Source organism: Ornithorhynchus anatinus, chromosome 20, assembly GCF_004115215.2.
Source record: "Ornithorhynchus anatinus isolate Pmale09 chromosome 20, mOrnAna1.pri.v4, whole genome shotgun sequence".
NCBI classification, from domain to species: domain Eukaryota; kingdom Metazoa; phylum Chordata; class Mammalia; order Monotremata; family Ornithorhynchidae; genus Ornithorhynchus; species Ornithorhynchus anatinus.
Genome location: NC_041747.1, coordinates 20116770 through 20138779, shown reverse-complemented (window position 1 = coordinate 20138779; position 22010 = coordinate 20116770). Strand labels below are relative to the sequence as shown.

General features: G+C 43.2%; 1 long non-coding RNA gene across 1 annotated transcript in view; it reads right to left on the bottom strand.

The window, feature by feature from the left end:
- Window positions 1-21466, bottom strand: part of LOC120639034 — a 162132-nt gene extending 140666 nt beyond the window's left edge. The window contains exon 1 of the long non-coding RNA XR_005661153.1: window positions 21375-21466. This is a non-coding gene — a long non-coding RNA (uncharacterized LOC120639034). The remainder of the gene's footprint in view (window positions 1-21374) is intronic.
- Between the last annotated feature and the right edge of the window lie 544 nt (window positions 21467-22010).

Below are 22010 nucleotides of genomic sequence, written 5' to 3'. Positions count from 1 at the left end.
TTCGGGTATTTGCGTCCATTAAAATAAATAGATTGACAGCGGCAAATTGAAATGTAACCTCAAGGGATAAGAAATTCCAATTCCGAAATTCAAAACTGATCCAACAGTCAACATATTGAATTTAGTTTCAAACCACCAGTTTTCATTCACTTTGCTTCACTAAAATATCATTTTAAAAAGATAACAGCAGCAGCAGGAACATATTCCTTGATAGAGTGTCTCTATCTGTTTTCCCCTTTGCAAATTACTGAGGGTGGAGAAATCCCTGAAGTTTCATTTGTTTTGGTATCTTTGTTTTCCTGCTTCAGTGGATTGCTTTTCCTTCCTATTCATATACCACCATCTGGAAATGGATCGTCTCTCTAGTTCCATGGATCACCTATATCCGTACGGGCATCATTCGAATTCCGGCTCAGCCATTCATCTTCTGCCTGACCTGGGGTAAGTGGCTTCACTTCTCTGTGCCTCAGTTTCTTCATTTGCAAAATGGGGGTTAAGACTGTGAGCCCCATGTGGAACATGGACTGTGTTCAACTTGATTAGTTTGCATCTACTCCAGTGCTAAGTACAGTCCCTGGCACATACTGAGAGCTTAACAAATACCACAAATAGAAAAGAATAGAAAAGTCTAGTATCTATTGCTTAGGAGAGGTTGAGAAAAGAAATTACCAAGTGGCTACCTGAAACCTATGGTCTATTCTGCTCCCAGTTAATAAATAATAATAACTGTGGTTAAGCGCTCACTATGTTCACTAGAGAAGCAGCGTGGCTCCGTGGAAAGAGCCTGGGCTTGGGAGTCAGAGTTCACGGGTTCGAATCCCGGCTCTGCCACTTGTCAGCTGTGTGACTGTGGGCGAGTCACTTCACTTCTCTGTGCCTCAATTCCCTCATCTGTCAAATGGGGATTAACTGTGAGCCTCACGTGGGACAACCTGATGACCCTGTATCTCCCCCAGCGCTTAGAAGAGTGCTCTGCACATAGTAAGCGCTTAACAAGTACCAACATTATTATGTTCCAGGCATTGTACTAGGCGCTGGAGTGGATACAAGCAAATCAGGTTGGGCACAGTCCGTGTCTCACGCGCAACTCACAGTCTCCATGAGGTAACTGAGGCACAGAGAAGTGAAATGTCTTGCCCAACATCACACAGCGGACGAGTGGTGGAGTTGGGAGTAGAACTCGTGACCTTCTGACTCCCAAGTCGGTGCTCTACCTACTACACCACATCCCAGGCAGTGAGACCCAGCAGAACATGTTCCCGGAGTCTAGGTTGGGATAGAGGGACACCCTGAAGTCTGCAGCTCCAAGGATGAGTGCAGAGAGAGATGGATGAATCCTAAACAAATTGATTTAAAAGACTGCATCTGGGCACCTCCAGGACCCGCTGAAGGAAATCAGAATCTCTGGGGAAAGAAGTGGGAAAAAACCTGAATATAAATCCAAGGGTATTTAACAGATAATCTTTGTTGGTGGTAGTCAAGGAGACTGGCCAGAATAATATTCATGGAATCGGAAAGAAGGAGGAAATAAGTAGTCATACGGTGCCAGGTCTCTGAAGGCCTTGGTTGACAAAGCTTTTACGATATATTGGAGTCTCTGGAGACCAATATACCTTTCCGTTTGTTCCACCGCCTGGCTTCCATTTGGGCCACTTGATTTTTCAAAATTCATGAATACAGTGCCTGGAACATAATAAGCGCTTAACAAATACCATAAAAAAACTCCATGTTATGGAGAATGGGGCACATTTCATTTTAAGGGTGTCAGTGCTAGCAGCTGTAAGTAACAATATGGAATAATATTAACCCTAATCTTAATGTTTAAAATGGGACTCCTTTCAAACTAACTTTTTACCATCATCTAGTTAACAGCGTGGCTCAGTGGAAAGAGCCTGGACTTGGGAGTCAGAGGTCATGGGTTCGAATTCCCGCTCTGCCACTTGTCAGCTGTGTGACTGTGGGCGAGTCACTTCACTTCTCTGGGCCTCGGTTACCTCATCTGTAAAATGGGGATGAAGACTGTGAGCCTCACGAGGGACAACCTGATGACCCTGTATCTACCCCAGCACTCAGAACAGTGCTCTGCACATAGTAAGCGCTTAACAGATACCAACATTATTAACCGTGAGCACAGTTAGACAACACACTTGCTGAACTGGGTCAGATAGTAGTGGTTTTCTCCTCTAGCTCAATATGGACCATCTGTCCATTAAGTCATCCAAATCCCCTGGACTTCACTGATATGGGGAAGCAGTGCAGCCTGGTAGAAAGAGCAGGGAGTCAGGGGATCTGGGTTCTAATCCCAACTCTGACATTTGCCTGTTCAGTGACCTTGGGCAAGTCACTTAACTTCAATGTGCCTCAGTTTCCTCATCTGTAAAATAGAGATTGAAGACCTATTCTCCCTCCCTTTTATACTGGAACCCTCTTGTGGGGCAGGGACTGTATCCAATATGATTATCTCAAATTCATTCAATAGTATTTATTGAGCGCTTACTATATGCAGAGCACCGTACTAAGCGCTTGGAATGTACAATTCGGCAACAGATAGAGACAATCCCTGCCCACTGACGGGATTACAGTCTAATCAGGGAAGCAGCATGGCTCAGTGGAAAGGACACGGGCTTTGGAGTCAGAGGTCATGGGTTCGAATCCCTGCTCTGCCACTTGTCAGCTGTGTGACTGTGGCCAAGTCACTTCACTGGGCCTCAGTTACCTCATCTGTAAAACTGGGATTAAGACTGTGAGCCTCACGTGGGACAACCTGATTATCCTGTATCTCCCCCAGCGCTTAGAACAGTGCTCTGCACATAGTAAGCGCTTAACAAATACCAACATTATTATTATTAATCAACTCATATCTATCCCATGCTTTGCACGTAGGTGCTTAACATATACCACGAGTGTAATATTGAATCCGTAGTATTTATTGAGTGCTTGTTGTGCGCAGATCTCTCTACTCTGTGCTTGGGAGGGTAAAATACAAATAGAATTTGTAGACATGATTACTGCCCTGAAGTAGCTAACAATCCAATGAGAGAGAAAGAGTTACACTAAATTACAGGTAGGGGAATTGGCAAAGTATAAGGATATCAAAGTGGGGTGAATATCAGAATGCTTAGAAGATAGAGACCCTAGTGCAAAGGTGATGCAGAAGGGAGGGAGCACAGGGTGGGAAGAAGAGAAATTTGTCGGGAGAAGATTTGTTTTTTTATTATAGGGCTTTGAAGATGGGAAGAGTGGTGGTCTGTTGGTTATGAAGGGGAAGGGAATTCCAGGTCAGAGATAGGACATTCATTCATTTATTCATTCAACTGTATTGTTTAAGCGCTTAGCGAGTGCAGAGTGTCCCTCTCAGGGTCGCCCCTGGAGAGTTTCCAATCAGTACTCTACCAGTCTTGACTATGGGAGGGAGAGTCGAGCAGAGGCCTACCCACTCCTAGCTTGAGCAGTGGCTGGAGAGTGGAAGGCCATCTGCTACAAGTCAAAACTCCCCTGTGCTGGGCAGCAGCGGCATGGGAGAGAGTCGAGGGCGGAGACTCAAGTTTACTACGTGGAAGAAGTCCACTTCCGTATATTTACCAAGAAGACTCTATGGATACACTACCAGAACATTTGCAGGTGGAAGTGAGGCGTTCAGGGAGAGAGGTGTCCATGTCGTCGGGTCGGAGACGACTCGACACATCAGACCAGAGTGCAGAGCACTGTACTAAACTCTTGGGAAACAATAATAAACAGTGACAATCCCTGCCACGACGAGTTCACAGTCTAAAGAGAGGGAGACATCAATGCAAATAATCAGACATAAATACAAATAAATAAAATTACAGATACATACACAAGTGCTGTGGGGTTTGGGGGGTTGGGGGAGAGCAAAGGGAGCAAGTTAGGGTGACGCACAAGGGAGTGGGAGATGAGGAACAGTATATGAGTGAGGGGTCAGTGGCAAGAGAGAGAAGATTGAAATAGAGCAAGTAGGTTGGCATTAGAGGAGCAAAGCGTGTGGGGGGAATTATAGCATTTGAGGAGTGAGGTAGGAAAGGGAGAGCTGATTCAGTGCCTTAAATCCGATGGTTGAGAGTGACTGTGCGGCGCACAAAAGGATAGGCAAATATTAGAGGCTTTTGAGGAGTGGAGAGATGTGTGCCGACTGATTTTTTTTTTTTTTTAGAAAAAATGATCTGAGCATCAGTATTGGATCCTGGTGTTACTGATTCTGGATAAGAATAATGCCAAGGTTAAAGGTTTGGGAGATATGGAGGATGGCAGTGTTGTTTACAATAATGGGAAGATAAGGATTTCTCTTTAGCATGTGCTAAATTTGAAGGACAGCCAGGTGGAGATGCCCTGAAGGCAGGAGGAAATTATGATTATTCAGCCTTCATTTCTTATGGAAATAAATCCCATTTGTTTATGACCCATTCTATAAAGAAGTATTTCATTTTGCTTTTGTTTGGTTTTCTACAAACTTCAGCGTCCTGTTGTTTTTCCCAGCTGCTGCCTAATTTGGGAATAATGATTTGAGATAATACTCAACAATGACCCCAAAATATCTTTCTTGACCAGTGCAGATACCTGAGCCCATTTATTCAAAGATTTTGTTGGATCATTTTGTCCTACGTGTGCTGAATTTACCTCTTCATGCAGACTCTCATTTGTGATTTTTCTACCCACTCAACTTTCTAGGATCTTCCATTCATTAATTCATTCATTCAATAGTATTTATTGAGGGCTTACTATGTGCAGAGCACTGTACTAAGCGCTTGGAATGTACAATTCGGCAACAGATAGAGACAATCCCTGCCCACTGACAGGCTTACTGTCTAAATGGGCAGACAGATGGACAAAAACAAGACAACTTAATCACGATAAATAGAATCAAGGGAATGTACACCTCATTAACAAAATAAATAGGGTAATAAAAATATATACAAATGAGCACGATGCTGAGGGGAGGGGAAGGGAGAGGGGGAGGAGCAGAGGGAAAGCGGGGAAAGGGGGCTTAGCTGAGGGGAGGTGAAGGGGGGAAAGGGAAGGGAGCAGAGGGCAAAGGGGGAGCAGAGGGAAAAGAGGAATCTCAGTCTGGGAAGGCCTCTTGGAGGAGGTGAGCTCTCAGTAGTACAAATGGAAGTGTACAATACAAGCCTCCCTGCTGCTTATCGACTCCAGACTATGCAGCTTGGAGATATGGGCATTTTCCTGAAATTGTGGGGAAATTTGTGGGAAGATGAAGAAAAGCATTAGTGATAAGTTCATCAGCCATCTCAGTAAATCAGTCCAGCTCCCGCTGAACAAAATGATGTATTTCTTCAGCTTTATCTGCTGCTTTTAGAGATTCATCTCTGGCTATAAAACCAAGCCTAATCTCCCGGACACCAAATATCCGATAACAAACCTGCCTTCTGTTGACCATAAAGTAAGACTGGTCATTTTAAGCCACCCTATCCTTGCGTTATAAGTGGCCCAGCTTGCTCTACAACAGGATAGGTGAAAAAATATTCTGATCATGAAGAGGAATGTACTTACTTTGACAAGTGTTTCCTCTTGAGTTGAAAGGCATCCCAGGTTTTGGGGTGTGGTTCATTTGGTGCTCTGTAAGAGCTTCCAATTTGAGTTTCTATATGACTGTTAACCACTAGGAAGTTTAGGGGCCGTCTTGCCCTTGCCTTAAAAAAACAAAACCAAAAAAAAAACCACCCAAAACTTCCTTCAAAGGTCTCCTGCTTGAATGGAGGAAAAGAAGCTGAACTCAAGTCTTTATCATACTGGAGTCAAAGAAGTCCCTCACTAAATCAGATAGCACAGTCCTGCCTGCATTCATACAAAGAGAACATTAATGCAGATTAAAAACCCTTCCACTGCAAACAACCTGGAGAAGATAAATTCTCAGTTACTCAGAAACAATAATGGGATTCCCAAATCAACATAGCTTCAGTAAAGAAGTGAGGGCAGATTAGTACTTACTCTTACGGAGAGAAAAGCAGCAAGGAAGCAGGACAGAAAATCCCACGTGAATTCCCTGCAGGTGGTTTAAATGCCTTCTCTCCTGATTGGCTAAATTGCAGTACCTTTCGTTGTCCTGGTCTTCTTCAATTCAATCCTATTTCCTGAGCACTTATTATGTGCAGAGCACTGTACTAAGCGCCTGGGAGAATACAATACAACAATAAACAGATATATACCCTGCCCACAACGAGTTTACAGTGGGGTGGGCGGAGAACAGCAAGTTATCACCACGTGCACATTTTACCACGGTTAATATTACCTGCAAACCAATAGATTTGATTGTGCCATCTCTCTTCTAGATAATATTTAAAAATATTAAATCAGTCCTGGTGCTGATTCCTAAGAGACTCTACTATTTATATTTTCCCATCTCAGAAAGTGGATTTTGTTTTCATCTCAACCAGATTCCTATTCTAGATAGAACATTCCCTCCCATTCCATGATTACCCAGCTTTGTAAAAGGCTGGAAATGGAACCTGCAAAAAAGACCTTCTGAACCTTTAAATACATTATGGTCACAGTTCTTCTCTAATAGTCCAGCATTTTGTCCGAATCACAGTTTCCTCTCACAGAAATTATCTTTTTTTTCCCCAAAGGGCTGTGTCTTTAAAGCTGCTCAATAAATCTGTGACATATATTCAGCACTTATTTTGTTTGCTAATGCAAAACTTGATTTTGAGTCTACCAATTTTCCAGGCATAGCGGTCTCACTTTATTTTATTTTTCTTTGGCATTTGTTAAGCACTTTCTATTTGCCAGGCACTTCAGTTTATCACAGTGGGCATGGTCTATGTCCCACATGGGGTTCACAGGATTAATCCCCATTTTGCAGATGAGGTAACTGAGGCACAGAGTTGTTTTATCATTCACAAAGGCAACTCTGGTTCTTATAGATGGATGCAATATTGGAGAGTCATCAGTTCTCCAGTATAAAACTGTAGTTTATTTGCTGTAGCTGTAATTTATTTATATTGATGCCTGTCTCCCCCGCTAGACTTTGAGCTTGTTGTGAGCAGGGAATGTGTCTGTTTATTGCCATACTGTACTCTCCCAAGTGCTTAGTACAGTGCTATGCACACGGTAAGCACTCAATAAATATGATTGAATGAACGGATGAAAATATAGGACTGTTTGTAACAACAGGTTATAAACTTGCCAAGAGTTCAAAAGATTCTTCTTCGGAAAGGTGCTATCCAATCTTGGTGAGGTTTTTTTTTTTTTACATCTAATTTAACAGTTGACTCTAAAACAATTTGCATTTGCCCCAGTTTGATCCAGTAACTCGGAATGCTACAAAAATCAATTTTGGGGTGGAAAATTATCTAATACTTTTTTATCTCACAATGCTGTCAAAAGATTCGTCAACCCCAGCAGTATGTTTGTCATTTGAGATTGAGTGGGATTGGTTTTTTAATACTTCTGTACTGTTTGATAATATGTTAATGAGAATTCTTCACTCAGAAGAAATAGTGAGGAAACTGAACTGAAATTAAATTACCTGATTTCAGTGGTGTGTGGTGATGTCAATCCTGTAAAACTGACCAGTGGAAGCTAATAAAAGTTTTGCTCAAGGTTGTGTAATCAACCTTTGAATTCACAAACTAAACTTCCCTTACTTCAGTTCAGTGGTTTGTCTTCTTTATTAATGAAAGGTAGGTTTTTTTGGGGGGGGGGGGGTTGTATGTGTGTGTGTGTGCATATATATATATTTCTTTTGTATTTTGGACATTGTCATTTGATCATGCACTTTGGATCTGTGCCTTTTAGGCATTTGATATTTGCCCCACCCTAAGTCCCCTGTACATATAAATTCATTTCTATTGTCTGTCTGCCTCTCTAGATTGTGTGTTTGCTTTGGGCAGGGAATGCTTACCAACTCACTTATATCGTCCTCTCCCAAGTGTCTAGTACAGTGCTCTGAATACACCAAGGGTTCAATAAGTGCCATTGATTGATTATCCTGCCTTGAAGCTAGATATATCCCCAGAAACTGAAAGAATCTGAAAAAGACAATTATCACGCATTTACCTAGTAGCATTTTAATTATCCTAAAGGAGCACTGGAGAAGGGAAGTTTCAAAGAGCAGGGGAACCGGAGACTGGGGCAAGTGAGGAAGCAGCATGGCCTAGTGGAAAGAGCACAGGCCTGAGAGTCATACGACCTGGATACTAATGCCAGCTCTGCCTATTGCTTGCTGAGTGACCTTGGGCAAGTCATTTAACTTCTGTGTGCCTCACTTCTCCTGTTCTCCCATCAACTTAGACAGTGAGCCTCATCCTGGACAGGGACTGGGTCCAACTTAATTAACTGGTATCTGTTAATAGATCCCATAAAAGAAAATGGAGATGGGGAGCCAAACATGAGCTGTTGCCGAGGTGGGGGGCGGTGGGGGGACGGGTCTCAATGACAGGGATGGCAGAGGGTGCCTGTCAAAGAAGGGATACCACATAAAATTTGCTTCACCCCGAAATGAAAGCCATCTTACTTTCAGGGAATCATCTCAAGGACGTTATCCCTTCTCTCTCGAATCCCACTTGGCTTTCGTTGCCACGATCACTCTTCCCATTCATTCATTCAATCAATCGTATTGAGCTCTTACTGCACGCAGAACACTGTACTAAGTGCTTGGGAGAGTACACTATGGCAAGAAACAGAAACATTCCCTGCCCACAGAGAGCTTATAGTCTAGCGCGGGTGACAGAGATGAATAGAAATTAGTAAACAAATAATAATTCTCTACTCAAGTAGTAGGGTGTCATCCAGGTCAAAGAAATCTTAGAAGTGATCTCAGCTGCCTGAGGGTGGACAGCCAGTAGCCCTCAGAGCCTTATTATGATGACTCATTGGCTCGTGCCAAAATGAATAGTTCAAGTTGTCTAATGACCCCTTCATGCTTGCCAAAAAAACACACATTTGAAGGTTTATCTTAAAAGCAGTTCAAACTTACTAGACTTCCAATAATGTCATAATTGGAAAATACTCTTATTTCAGGAACTTTTTTTTTTACCAGTTACGCAGAGACTTTCCTGGACACTATAAATAGTGTGTATTTCTCATGGGGAAATTATTTCATTATGCATATTCATTCTACGTACATGAGAACCTCAATTGTTGAGGGTGAAGAACTCTGAAAGGTAACAATTAGGGAATGTCACTGTCATAATCGTTGATCACGAAAGACTGAAATGTAATAGATTATAAAAAGGTATTTTGAAAAGTTTCTAATTTGATGTATTCTGATGTATAATTTAAAGATATGTGCATAAGTGCTATGGGGTTGGGGGTGGGGAGAACATCAAATGCCCAGAGAAGTGACACATTCCCTGCTAACAATATAAGGGAGGAAAGTAACATAAATATATATATATCACTAGAGTGGTCAGAATTAACAATTGACTCCAAGCGTACGCAGAGGCAACTGTAAATAAGTTCGAAGTGCTTAAGTTGACCGAAGGGATGATATGAGTGACTCGAGGTATTGGGAAAACTTTTCGGAGGAGGTTGGATTTCAATTTGGAGAGAGATGTTATGTAGCTGGGTGGAACGGAGTGAGCAAAGGATGGAGGTGGGAGCGTTGTGAGGCACGGGAGTAAGGTTGTCAGTCAGTCAATCATATTTATTGAGCACTTACCGTGAGCAGAGCCTGTACTAAGCATTTGGGAGAGTATCATAATACAATGAATAGACACATTCCCTGCCCACAGTGGGCTTACAGTCTAGAGGAGAAGACAAACATCACTATAAATGTTAAGGATGGCTTGAGAGGAATGAGTACAATGAATTGGAGTGAAGAAAAGGTAAGAGAACAGATAGGTAAGGGTAACACAGAGGATGAAGAGCCCTGAGGCCTTGAAGTGAAGAGTTTTTGTTTATTGGAGAGGGCCAGGGAGGCTTCAGAAAGATGATTAATAATGTTGGTATTTGTTAAGCGCTTACTATGTGCAGAGCACTGTTCTAAGTGCTGGGGTAGACACAGGGGAATCAGGATGTCCCACGTGGGACTCACAGTCTTAATCCTCATTTTACAGATGAGGTAACTGAGGCACAGAGAAGTTAAGTGACTTGCCCACAGTCACACAGCTGACAAGTGGCAGAGCCGGCATTCGAACCCATGACCTCTGACTCCAAAGCCCGTACTCTTTCCACTGAGCCACGTATGTAGCATAATTGAGAAGGGGGTTGGCGGCTGGTGAGGAGGCTTCAGAAAGTCTAGCCATGGTAAAACCAGAGCATATAGCAGGGGAGTCAGAGGACCTGGGTTTTTGAGCCTGGCTCCTCTTCTTGCCAGCTGTGTGACGATTAACTTCTCTATGCCACAGTTCCCTCATCAGCAATTGGGGAATGAGATTCCTGTTCTCCTTCCCCATTAGATTGGGTGGCCCCTAGGGGATAGGAACTGTCTGACCAGATTATCTTGTATTTACAAATACCCCAATTATTCATATTATTTGGGGGAAAAAAGGGGGAAATCCAGGAGGTGGTGGGCAAGGACCAGCAGGACTTGTCAGTAGACAATGTGAAAGTTGAATGATAGCAAAGGGATAGAGATGACACTGAAGTTGTGGATTCCTGGGACTGAAAAGGAAGATAGTGATGTCGTGGGGAAGTTAGGGGGAGATCACCCAGACACAGGCGACTCCTTTTCCCTGTGAATGGTAGTTACCGAAGGGCTGGCTAATGGAGCTGTCCACTTGTTAAGGAGGTAGATCTTTCAAAGCAGACTGCAAAAGTGCACAAACGGTAATCTGGGAGCCTGAAATATATTGGAGAACAAATGTTCAGAGAATTCACTAGAAAGAATGCATTATAAAGGAGAGCAGGATCTTCTCTTAATGGGGGACATGAAAAATAAAGAGTAGAAAAGAATCCAACGGGCCAGTCAATGTAAGTGACGCTGTGAGATGTTTTGAAATAGCCTCCATCCCTTTTCTACCGCCATACCACCACTTTGAGTGTCTGGATCCGAGGGACAACATTACTGAAGGCTCTTAATACCTACTGCCATGGGTCTAGAAACTGACAGGACCCGGAGAGTTTTATTTTTAGGAAAATGCATCACTACTTTTAACAGTAATAATAATAATGGTATTTTTTAAGCACTTTTACTATGTACCAGGCACTGTTCTAAGCACTGGGGTAGATACACAGTAATCGTATTGGACATAGTCCCTGTCCCACCCAGGGCTCACAGTCTTAATCCCCATTTTCTAGATGAGGGAACTGAGGCCCAGAGAAGTGAAGTTGCTTGCCCAAGGTCACACAGCAGACGTGCTGAGTTCATTTTGTTCTGAGAGGTATAAAGGCTTTAACAATTTGTTGCTCAGGGTGTGGTTCTCAGATAAAAATTCCGGTATTTATTAAGCGCTTACTATGAGTCCAAACCCTGTACTAAGTGCTGGGAGAGACACAAGCTAATCAGGTCCCTCCTGAGCTTCCCAGTCTAAGTAGGAGGGAGAACAGGCATTGAATCCCCATTTTACAGATAAGGCAACTGAGGCACAGAGACGTGAAGGGACTTGCCCAACTCACACAGCAGACGAGTGGCAGAGCCGGGATTAGAATTTAGGTCCTCTGTCACCCAGGCCCATTCTCTTTCCACTAGGCCATGCTGCTTCTCAGATAACCCCAGGAAAGACCAAACTCGTGAGGATAGGTGAGGGCAGCTTTGGGATTTTTGTAAAAGGACTCAAAGCCTTGAAAATCCTAAGGAGCAACCTTCATGGAATCTTCCAAAATCTTGTTCTCTCTACGCTTCCCAACGTGGTCTCTGCCTCGTGCCTGTAGACAACAGGTTGCTGATGAACTGTCAGGGATTTGTTATTCCTGGCAGTGTTTATTACCACCCTTTCAGAAGCCCCAGTGGATAGAATCCCCGGGAGCTCGTAAAATGTCCACAGCGGAAACAGGTTCAATGGAGAATGGAGAAAAACCAAATGAATATCATGTCCTTAGGGAAACATAGTTAATTTCAAATAATATTTCATGATATTATGTATTTTAACTCCTGCTCATGTGCTATGGGGATTTAAGCCACATGTACTGTAGAGTAGATAATAATAACAATCAAAATAGTATTCGTTAAGCACTCGCTAGGTGCCAAACACTATACCAACTGCTGGGTTAATCAGGTCAGGCTTTAGCAATGCGGTTACTGGGATTAGAACAATCACTTATCCTGTCCAGTGTTCTGTCTCCAAAAGTGGAATCGGGATGACAAGGAGGAACCCTATAATGTTATCCTCCCTTAACTTTTCCCAGTGTAAAATGCATCATTTTCCCTCGAGTCAACCAATATAGATTGCTTGTCTATGAATTTATCAAAGCCCCACTTAAACCTGCTGATCTTTTCAACATACCCAACTGACGACCGTGATGTTCCATAGGCTCTCCATCAGCCTCGGTCACTTATTGCAAGACTAAAAGAGTCTCAAAAGATTAGGAAGTAAAATGGGTGAGCTGGTCCTAATGCTAAATACGTCTTGGCAATGCAGCCACCCAGAAATGCAGTGTAGGAAGGGTATCCATGAAAACATGAATATTTAAATTCTTTATTTCCAAAGCTGAAACTCTCAATCCTTATGAGGATGGGATATTTGATGGCTGCATAGATTTATAAGGCGTTTGATGAAAGGAAGCAATATGTATCCAGTTGCAAAATTAAAATCTCAACATAAACATTTTGGGTTTTTTTTACTTCACTACTTTCGGGAACATCAGTTTTAGAATGCCCATAAAACATGCATGCTGCGACAACTCACGGAGGGTGAAAGTCTTGTAAAATATATAAAATCAGAAGCAGAATAGCTAAAAATGTATGTATTTCAATTAAAAGTTCATGATCTACAAAACCGAAAAGCCTATTGCTAATGAGGAAAACCGATTTGAGGCATTTCATAATCAGATTTGGGAAACTGAAGGAAACATGAAACAAAAAATTATTTCATTATCAAACGGCGGTATATATTGAGTGCTTACTGTGGGCAGAGTACCGTATGAAGTTCAGTACAGATGAGTTGCTAGACACGATTCCTACTCTCAAGTAGTTTATGATCAAGTGAGATATGTTGTGAATAGACACTATGTGTATGTTTTCAAGTTTTTTACAACCAGCCACTGAGGTAGAACTTTCGTATTTTCAAGGGACTTGTGGGTTACTCCTTGTTCAGATGCTTGTAAACATTTCATCTAGATTTCCCCAGACATCTTCAGAATGAATATCTGGTCAAGGTTGCTACCTGTCTGTTTCTGTTTCTGCTTCTGCTTAAATATCCCACTGGGATGCAATGGCTGTTATTCACTGGCCTTTACGTGTCTATTTGCATATGGAGTAGAGAAAGGGTCGGGTAGTTTTTATGTGGAAAGGACGTGTCTTGGATAGATTTGAAGTTTTCTTAAAACACAGATGCCTCTGCGAGCCAGGAGGGGTTTCTAGGTCAGGGAAAATCTGTGGTCACTGTATATTCTCTCCAGTCTTGTTGACACCCTCCGCCCTCAGGGTCGTCCCTGGAGAGTTTCCAGTACTCTACCAGTCTCGACTATGGGAGAGAGAGTCAAGGAGAGGCCTGTCCATTCCGTTCCTAGCTCGGCCTGTGGCTAGTGAGTGGCAGGAGATCTGCTACAATTCAAAACTCACCCATGCTGGGCAGCAGCGGCATGGGAGAGAGTCGAGGGCGGAGACTCAAGTTTACTGCGCGGAAGGTGGCAGAGGTAAACGACTTCCGGATTTTTAGCAAGAAAACTCTGTGGATCCACTACCAGAACGATTGTAGATGGAGAACAGGGCGTTCTGGGAGACATATGTCCATGGCGTCGCTGTGGGTCGGAAATGACCCGACAGCATAAGACAAACAAGACATGTTGACCCATTTTCCATTTTGATGGCTTCTCTGATAATCCTCCCTCTGATCTGGTCCATCTGGACGATCGGCTAAGTTCTTTTCAAGTGCATACCACATCCTTTTCTGGAATACTTAATATCCGGACGGAAAGATGATGGCCTAGTTTCTTTTCTACTGCTGAGATGTGTTCTTTGCCATTTGAGAGGGCTCTTTCAGTCTCACCCATATTTTTTTCCTACAGCATCTAGAAATGACCTAAGTGATTGACTAAAAAACCTCACCATCACAGCTATCCGATGGCGAACATACCAATGCCAAAGTAACCTTGCATCACATCAAAGTAGCGGACACCAATGTTAACCACAGCCAGATCAATAACCCAAATTTTGTTTCTCGAGGAAAGCGTTTCATATAGGAATATGAAGAATGATGAGCAAAACTGATTATGGTGCAAGTTACACCTGTCTGCAGGAAAATGCACAAAGAATAGATAAAATGGAAATTCCCAAGAAAAATGATTCTGATGCATTTAACAACAGCCAAATTTTCCAGCTTTCGCATCCCCGAATATATGTTGAGTCTATTGACAACAGAGGAGATATTAGCAATTCATCACACAAAATGCACTCGATGAATTTAAATAGATCTGGAAAAATTTTGATGGATTTTGAAATCAACCCAAGTCCACTTCGGCAAAGATGCATATAGCAATGGGCAGGAAAAGTTTAACTCTAACTTAATCATCCCATTAAGTCTCAAGATCTTGGTGAATGGAATTCTCAGAACAGCAACATTAACTTATAAAATTCTCGATCCAGGACTGTTGTTAGCCTCAAAGCATTTTTAAAGCCAATGACCTTTGTGTTACTCTCTTCGCTCTTCCTGAAACTCTCATGTTACAAAAAAAAATCACACGTTATACTGAGTTTTTGCCTAAAACTACATGAGAGATTTAGGTAATGCACATTTCACAACTTTCTTCAGTACTCTGTGAACTGAAAAGGGGCCCACATAAACCAGGAGAGTCAAATAAACAACTCAATGAAACAGCCTAAAATCATGCAAAATGGCAGTTGGGTGGACAACTGCATCAGACATAAAGTTCAGCTTCTTTCCCTCTGGGGAAGCAGCGTGGCCTAGTGGATAGAGCACAGGCCTGGGAGTTAGAAGGACCTAGGTCTAATCCTGGTACTGCTGAATGACCTTGGGTAAATCACTTAACTTCTCTGGGCCTCAGTTACCTCATCTGGAAAATGGGGATTAAGACTGGGAGCCCCATGTGGGACAGGGACACTGTCCAACCTGATTAAGTTGTATCTACCCCATTGCTTAGAAGAGTGTGCTTGGCACATAGTAAGCACTTAATGAGTACCATTATTATTATTCTGCAGTTAGCTATCAAGTGACTCAATAAGGTCCCCAGAAAGGCAAATGGTGGGGCCTGGATTAGAACCCTTGTCCTCTGACTCCCAGGCCTGGACTCTTTCTACTAGGCCACACAGCTTTCCACAGAGCTTCTTGGGGTTCTGATTTATTTTCTTTGTCTCCCATAAAATATCTGTCACTAAACGAGTAAATGTTTCCCTCGAGAATAGGGTTTTTTATTTGCCATCTCCTAGAGAGCTGTTTTTTTTAATTGTTTAAAGTGACAGTCCTGCCGTAGCATGCACTGATTTCCATGAGACAGATTGTCATCCCGTTTCTTAAAATAGACTGAAAATGCTGAGCTATTGAAATCAGGAAAAAGATTTATTAAACTTGGGCAAGTCACTTGAGCTTTCTCTGCCTCAGTTACCTGCAAATTGAAGATAAAATATTGACCTATCCTTACGAGTCAGAGAATAAAAGCTGAAAAATGAGAGTTTGAAAATATCAACTTCTTTGTGAAATGTTATTGTTAAACAAATATCCATACGCTACACCTGTGAGGGAAATGTATTTATCCCTAGTTTACAGAGGAAAAAATTAGACGACAATTTGTCATTTTTTCTCTGAAAAATCGGTAACTATCTCTCAAACTGTAGTGAAAGCTCTGGGGGGAGACCAAAATGCAGTCATGCCATAGAACACAGATTTTCAACTAGGGGGACAAACAGTTCTATGGATCTTCCAAGCACGCTCAATCATCGATCAATCGTATTTATTGAATACTTCCTCTGTGTGGAACACTGTACTAAGTGCTTGGGAAAGTTCAGTGACAATCCCTGCCCACAACAAGCTCACAGTTCCGAGCAGGAGGAGACAGATAGCGATACAAAGAAACAGACGACGATACAAATAAATAAAATGACAGATATATCCTTGTGTGCCGGGGGGCCGGGAGATGGGGGGAAGAGCGAAAGAAGCAAGTCAGGGCGACCCAGAAGGCAGTGGGAGATGAGGAAAAGTGGGGCTTAGTCTGGGAAGGCCTCTTGGAGGAGATGGGCCTTCAGTAAGGTTTTGAAGGCGGAAGGAGACGGAGAGTAATTGTCCGGCAGATATGAGGAGGGAGGGCGTTCCAAGCCGGAGGCAGGACACGGACCAGGGGAGCAATTCTACACCCACTCAACCAGGGCCTGCCCATTTTCTAGAGAGAGGGTCTTCCTCTTCAGCCTGAGGCTACCTCATTACTCTGTAAATTGATTGTGACATTCATCCTCATCCTCATGAGGTCCAGGTGACAATCAACCTGGTCCATATGCTTACATGCAGTTCTGGGGTCTGGGCCCCACTGGGTCTGAAGTCCAGCGTGGGCCGGGAATGTGTCTCTTTATTGTCCTGTACTCTCCCAAGTGCTTAGTACAGTGCTTTGAATACAGTAAGCGCTCAATAAATATGAATGAATGAGTGAATGAATCCTCTAGAAGACAGGACATCTGTAAACTAGAGGCTTCGATGCAAGCCCCTTTCTATATAAATTAATTTGCCAACAGCATTTTTTTTCTGCCTGAGTGTCCCCGAGACTCTGAGGTGTAACGGAAGGCCCCAGGGGATAAAACAGTAACTATGTGTGAAATTGCTATTGCCCCATGTTAAAAAAAACAGTTTATTCATTGATACTTTTTGTCAAACTATCTGGGGATCACATGGTTTTACAGAAAAAGCTTTAATTTCTTGCCTAAAACAATATAGCAATTCATTGTTGGGATTGGGGCTCATTACTTCTATTCAAACTCATTCCCAATCATTCGCAACATGTTTCTTGAGTGGCTGAATAAAGAGAATAGTTTGTAAAAACTCCAGTATAACAGTGATTCTATTCGGCCAAGGTAGATTAGTTACAAATTGCTATCATGCAGAATCACAGAAGCCTCAGTGGTCTAGTGGAAAGAGCCAGAAGACCTGGGTTCTAATTCCAGATTTGCCCGTGTCTTTTGTCTGACTTGGGGCAAATCATTAACTCGACTGGGCTTCAGTTTCCTCAACCGCAAAAATGGGGATGAATATCCTGTATTCCCTCCCCTTTAGACTTTGAGCCCCAGCTGAGACAGGACTATGTCCAACCTGATTATCTTTTATAAACCCCAGCGTTTAGAACAGTATTTAACCCAACCACAATAATTATTAAGCAGAGCTTGCCAAATCTGTACGTGTCCTATAATTCCTCTCCCACTCCCCTATTCTCCTGTTTTCCTCTCTCCAGTTTCCACCCTGGGAAGAGTGAAAAAGGAAAAGGGATATGCTGAGAGAATAATGCCGCAGCTCTCCATCTAAATCAATCGTTAATATTTATTAATCCCCTACCGCATGCAAAACTCTGTGCTACAGTTCGGGTTTGAACAGCAGAATTGGTAAGACACGATGCCTCTCCTCAAGGTCCTTACTGTCTAGCAGACATAACAGACACTAAAATGTGGATGAGAGGAAATGATAAAGTAATGCGTCAGCCTCCTGGCTGACCTTACTGTCTCTCCCCTTTCCAGTCCTCACAGTCGGACTGACAGCACTTAAATCAGCTCGCCCCCTCCTAAATTATCTCACTGATTTCCAACCTACAACTCAGCCTGCTTGCTTTGCTCCTCTTATATCAACCTACTCACTATACTTTGATCTCCCCCTTCAAGTAAGACAGACCACCTTCTGCTCACCTTCAAGGCCTTATGAAAATCACGTCTCCTCCAAGAGGCTTTCCTTAACTAAGCCCTCTTTCCCCTACTCCTCCTCCCTATGTGTTACCCTTGTACTTGGATCTGTAATAATAATAATTATGGTATTTGTTAAGCGCTTATTTCATGTTGGGCACTGTACTAAGCACTGGGTGGAGACAAGCGAATGGGGTTGGACACGGTCCCTGTCCCACGAGGGGCTCATAGTCTCAATCCCCCTTTTCTAGAGGAGGTAACTGAGGCACAGAGAAGTGAAGTGTGTCACCCAAGGTCACACAGCAGACAAGAGGCAGAGCAGGATTAGAACCCAAGACTTTCTGACGATCCACTAGACCATGTTGTCCCACTTTAGCATTTGATATTTTCCACACTCTCCCTCCCACACAGCCCTCAAGACTGCAATTTATCTTAATGTCTGTTCCTCCCTTTAGACGGCTAATTTCTTGCGGGTAGGAACCGTATCTACCAATTCTATTCACCGTACTCCCCCAAGCACGTAAGAAGTACTCAATAGATATCATTGATTGATTGAGATGGTGAGTATTTAAGACTTCAGGTGCATCTGTGTGCACAGCAGATAATCTAGCAGCGTGGCATAGTGGAAAGAGGACAGGCTTGGGAGTCAGAGAACTCATCCCAACTCCGCCACTCGTCTGCTGTGTGACCTCGGGCAAGCCGGTTAACTTCTCTGTTAACTTCTCTGTTCCTTGTTCAGATGTTCACTCACCTGAAAATGGGCATTAAGACTGTGTGACCACGTGGGACAACCTGATTATCTTGTATCTACCCCGGCGCTTAGAACAGTGCTTGGCACATAGTAAGCACTTAAATACCACTGTTATCATTATTATTGTTATCTTAGGGAGTCCGGGTCTCTCTGATGAACCACATGATTCAGAGGTGTTGCGATTCTGTTGGGCAGTCACTGACAGTGAGGAGCCTGAAGCTAGGGAGAATGGTGGCTCAGTGGAAAGAGCCGGGGCTTGGGAGTCAGAGGTCATGGATTCGAATCCCAGCTCTGCCACTTGTCAGCTGTGTGACTGTGGGCAAGTCACTTCACTTCTCTGGGCCTCAGTGACCTCATCTGGAAAATGGGGATGAAGACTGTGAGCCTCAAGAGGGACAACCTGATTACCTTGTATCTCCCCCAGCGCTTAGAACAGTGTTCGGCATATAGTAAGCGCTTAACAAATACCAACATTATATGGAGGCGGGAGCCCTAGGAAGAATGAATCTCGGGCAGAGCAAGGCAGTAGGGGAGTAGGGGAAAGAGGGGAGCTAGCGGGAGGTACAGAGAGGAAAACGAGAAGCAGTGTGGTCTAGCGGATAGAACATGGGCCTGGGAGTCAGGAGGACCTGGGTTCTAATCCCGGCTCTGTCACGATTCATTCATTCGTATTTATTCAGTTGCATTTATTAGACGCCTCCCGCCGTGTGCCATTTGTCTGCTGTGTGACCTCGCTTAACTTCTCTGGGCCTCAGTTCCCTCACCTGTAAAATGGGGATTAAGACTGTGAGCCCCATTTGGGACGTGGACTGTGTCCAACCTGTTTAGCTTGTATCTACCCCAGCACTTAATACAGTGCCTGGCACATAGTAAGCACTTAAATAACAGAAAAAAAGTGTTCTTCAAAAACCCAGGTTTGTTTTTTTTTAAAAAAATGAGTCTGTCGTCATTTGATATCCCTACAGGATTGTTTTTCTTCAGCATTAACTCTGACAATTCATACTTTACATTCTCACACTCACCCACCCAACTACCACCCCTCCACCACCACCCCCACACACACCTTTCTTTCAGATCTTCTGAAGAATTTGAGGTGTAATGGTTTTAGATTTATTTATTTTTTGGAAGATGAATAGCTGAAAGCCCTTCTGGAAATGTATGAATTTTCATAGGTTTTCATATGCCTGAATTTAAACTGTTTACAGAAAAAAAATGATAATGCATTCATTATGAGATGGATGATCAGAATAGAATAGCTGTGAATGAGCAAGGACATCAGACAAGATACTGGCACATATCACTAAGGCCTTCTTTGCTCCGAAAAAGGGAAAATGATCTATATGATCAATCCTAGATTTGAGGTGACATTAATTTAACCAACACAAGTTTTATTGTTTTAAATTCTTTGATCCTGTTTGTAGCTATCGTGGAATGAGGATTTATTTCATCCATACGATATGGTTTATGGAATGAATATGATACTTATGCATGACATAATTTATAATTCAATAGAATAAGACCGGAGTCTTCACCAGCCTGAACTTTCCTTCTTTCTCTCCCTGTTCTTTCTCATTTTCATTTTTCCAATTTCCTCCTCTTCCCCCTAGGCACTTCAACTCTCATTTTATTCTCTCTGTCTGTTTTTTATTCTTTCCCAATTCCACTTTCACACCATCCCACCTTCCTCATCCTTCTCTTTCCCTTCCTTAGAAGGTCATATCACCCAACTCTACCATCCTCTCCAAATACTAGTCTGGTCATCTACTGGCCCCTAGGCTCCTCCTGCACATTTCTGAATCATTTTGATGCCTTTCTCACATTCCTTCTCTCTTTCTTCATCCTTTGGGACTTCAATACCCACGCGGATGTTCCCGACAACACTTCCGCCACCTGCTTCCTCTCACTCGTCAACTCCAGTGACCTCCCACTCTGCTCCCCACCCCCATTCGGCAACTTGGACACACACTTGATCTCATCATCTCTAGTCACCTCCACACACGACAGCTCTGAAATGCTTCTATTCAAACACAACCCCCTCTCTTTCCTTCTCTCTCCCACAAAGCCACCCCCTACAAATCTTTTCCGTTCCCTGACAGAGACCTCTGATCTTTTGACCACTCCCCTCCAATTTTCTAATGTCATCAAGCTCCATTTGGTCGCCACACCCAAACTACCTTCTCTAATGGACAAATCAATAACCTCAACACCACCCTCTCCATCAAATTCAACTCCCTCGCTACATTGTCCCTCTGCTGGCCTCATACTACAAATCCGCAGACCTGAATCACCTCCACAGTTTGCTTCCTCCACTTCTGTGCTCGAGTTGTGAAGCATCACAGGCAGAAATCCAGACACTTGTCTGACTTCATCCATCCCAAATTCATCTTCCCCTTTTCCACATTCTCCCTCTGACCTGCAACTCGCACTTGGATCTGTGACCTTTGGGCACTTGGAATTCCCCTCACCCTCAGCAGAATAGCACTTACGTACATATCTATAAACTATTTGTTATAAATTATTTATTAATATAATATCTTTTCTCCCCCTCTAGACTGTAAACCAGTTGCAGGACGGGAACCTGCCAACCAACTCTGTTGTACTGCACTCTCACGAACACTTAGCAGAGTGCTCTGCACATAGTGAGGGCTCAAAGAATACCATAGATTGATGGATTAATTTAGGCTGTGGGAAGCAAGAAGGTGAGCGAGAGCGGCTTACCCTTCTGGGTATGTAGCCTGATGGAGGGACGGAAAGAGGAAGGATGGTGATTGTGTTCCTTCATCCCAGGAAGTCCTTTAGGTCATGGTCAAGTTCCTGCGAGAGTAAAGGGGATACATTAGGCACGATGGCCAGAACTGTGTTCCCGAGTCACCTTCCTTCATCATAGCTGCCAGACCACCACTCTCCCTATATTCAAAGGCCTACTAAGATCATATCTCGTCCCCGCACTTAGTTCTAAAATCCCCACCCCATTCACCATCTGCCTTAGCCAGTTATTTCTCAGGCTTCCCGCTGAATCCGTCCCCTCATGGAAAGGTTTGGGTGACTTTTCTGGTCAGAAACCATCACCATTAATGGCGGGGTCCCAGCAGCTCTGACCACCTGGCAGAGCCAAGATTTCAATAGCACAATTCTCGTTGATCAACAGGTAACTTCTGCAAGTGCTCAAAATCCCTTGAACAGTTGAATTACCTTTGTTTTCAGAGATTCAGATTGTACTACTCATTTCACTAACCCCTTGATATCATCGGCAGTTTTCATGCAGGTGAAAGGCAATGGAGAGAATAAATTTTAATAGGCTGGAAAAAAATACACAACAACGTGTGTATATATGTATGTGTGTGTATGCATTAC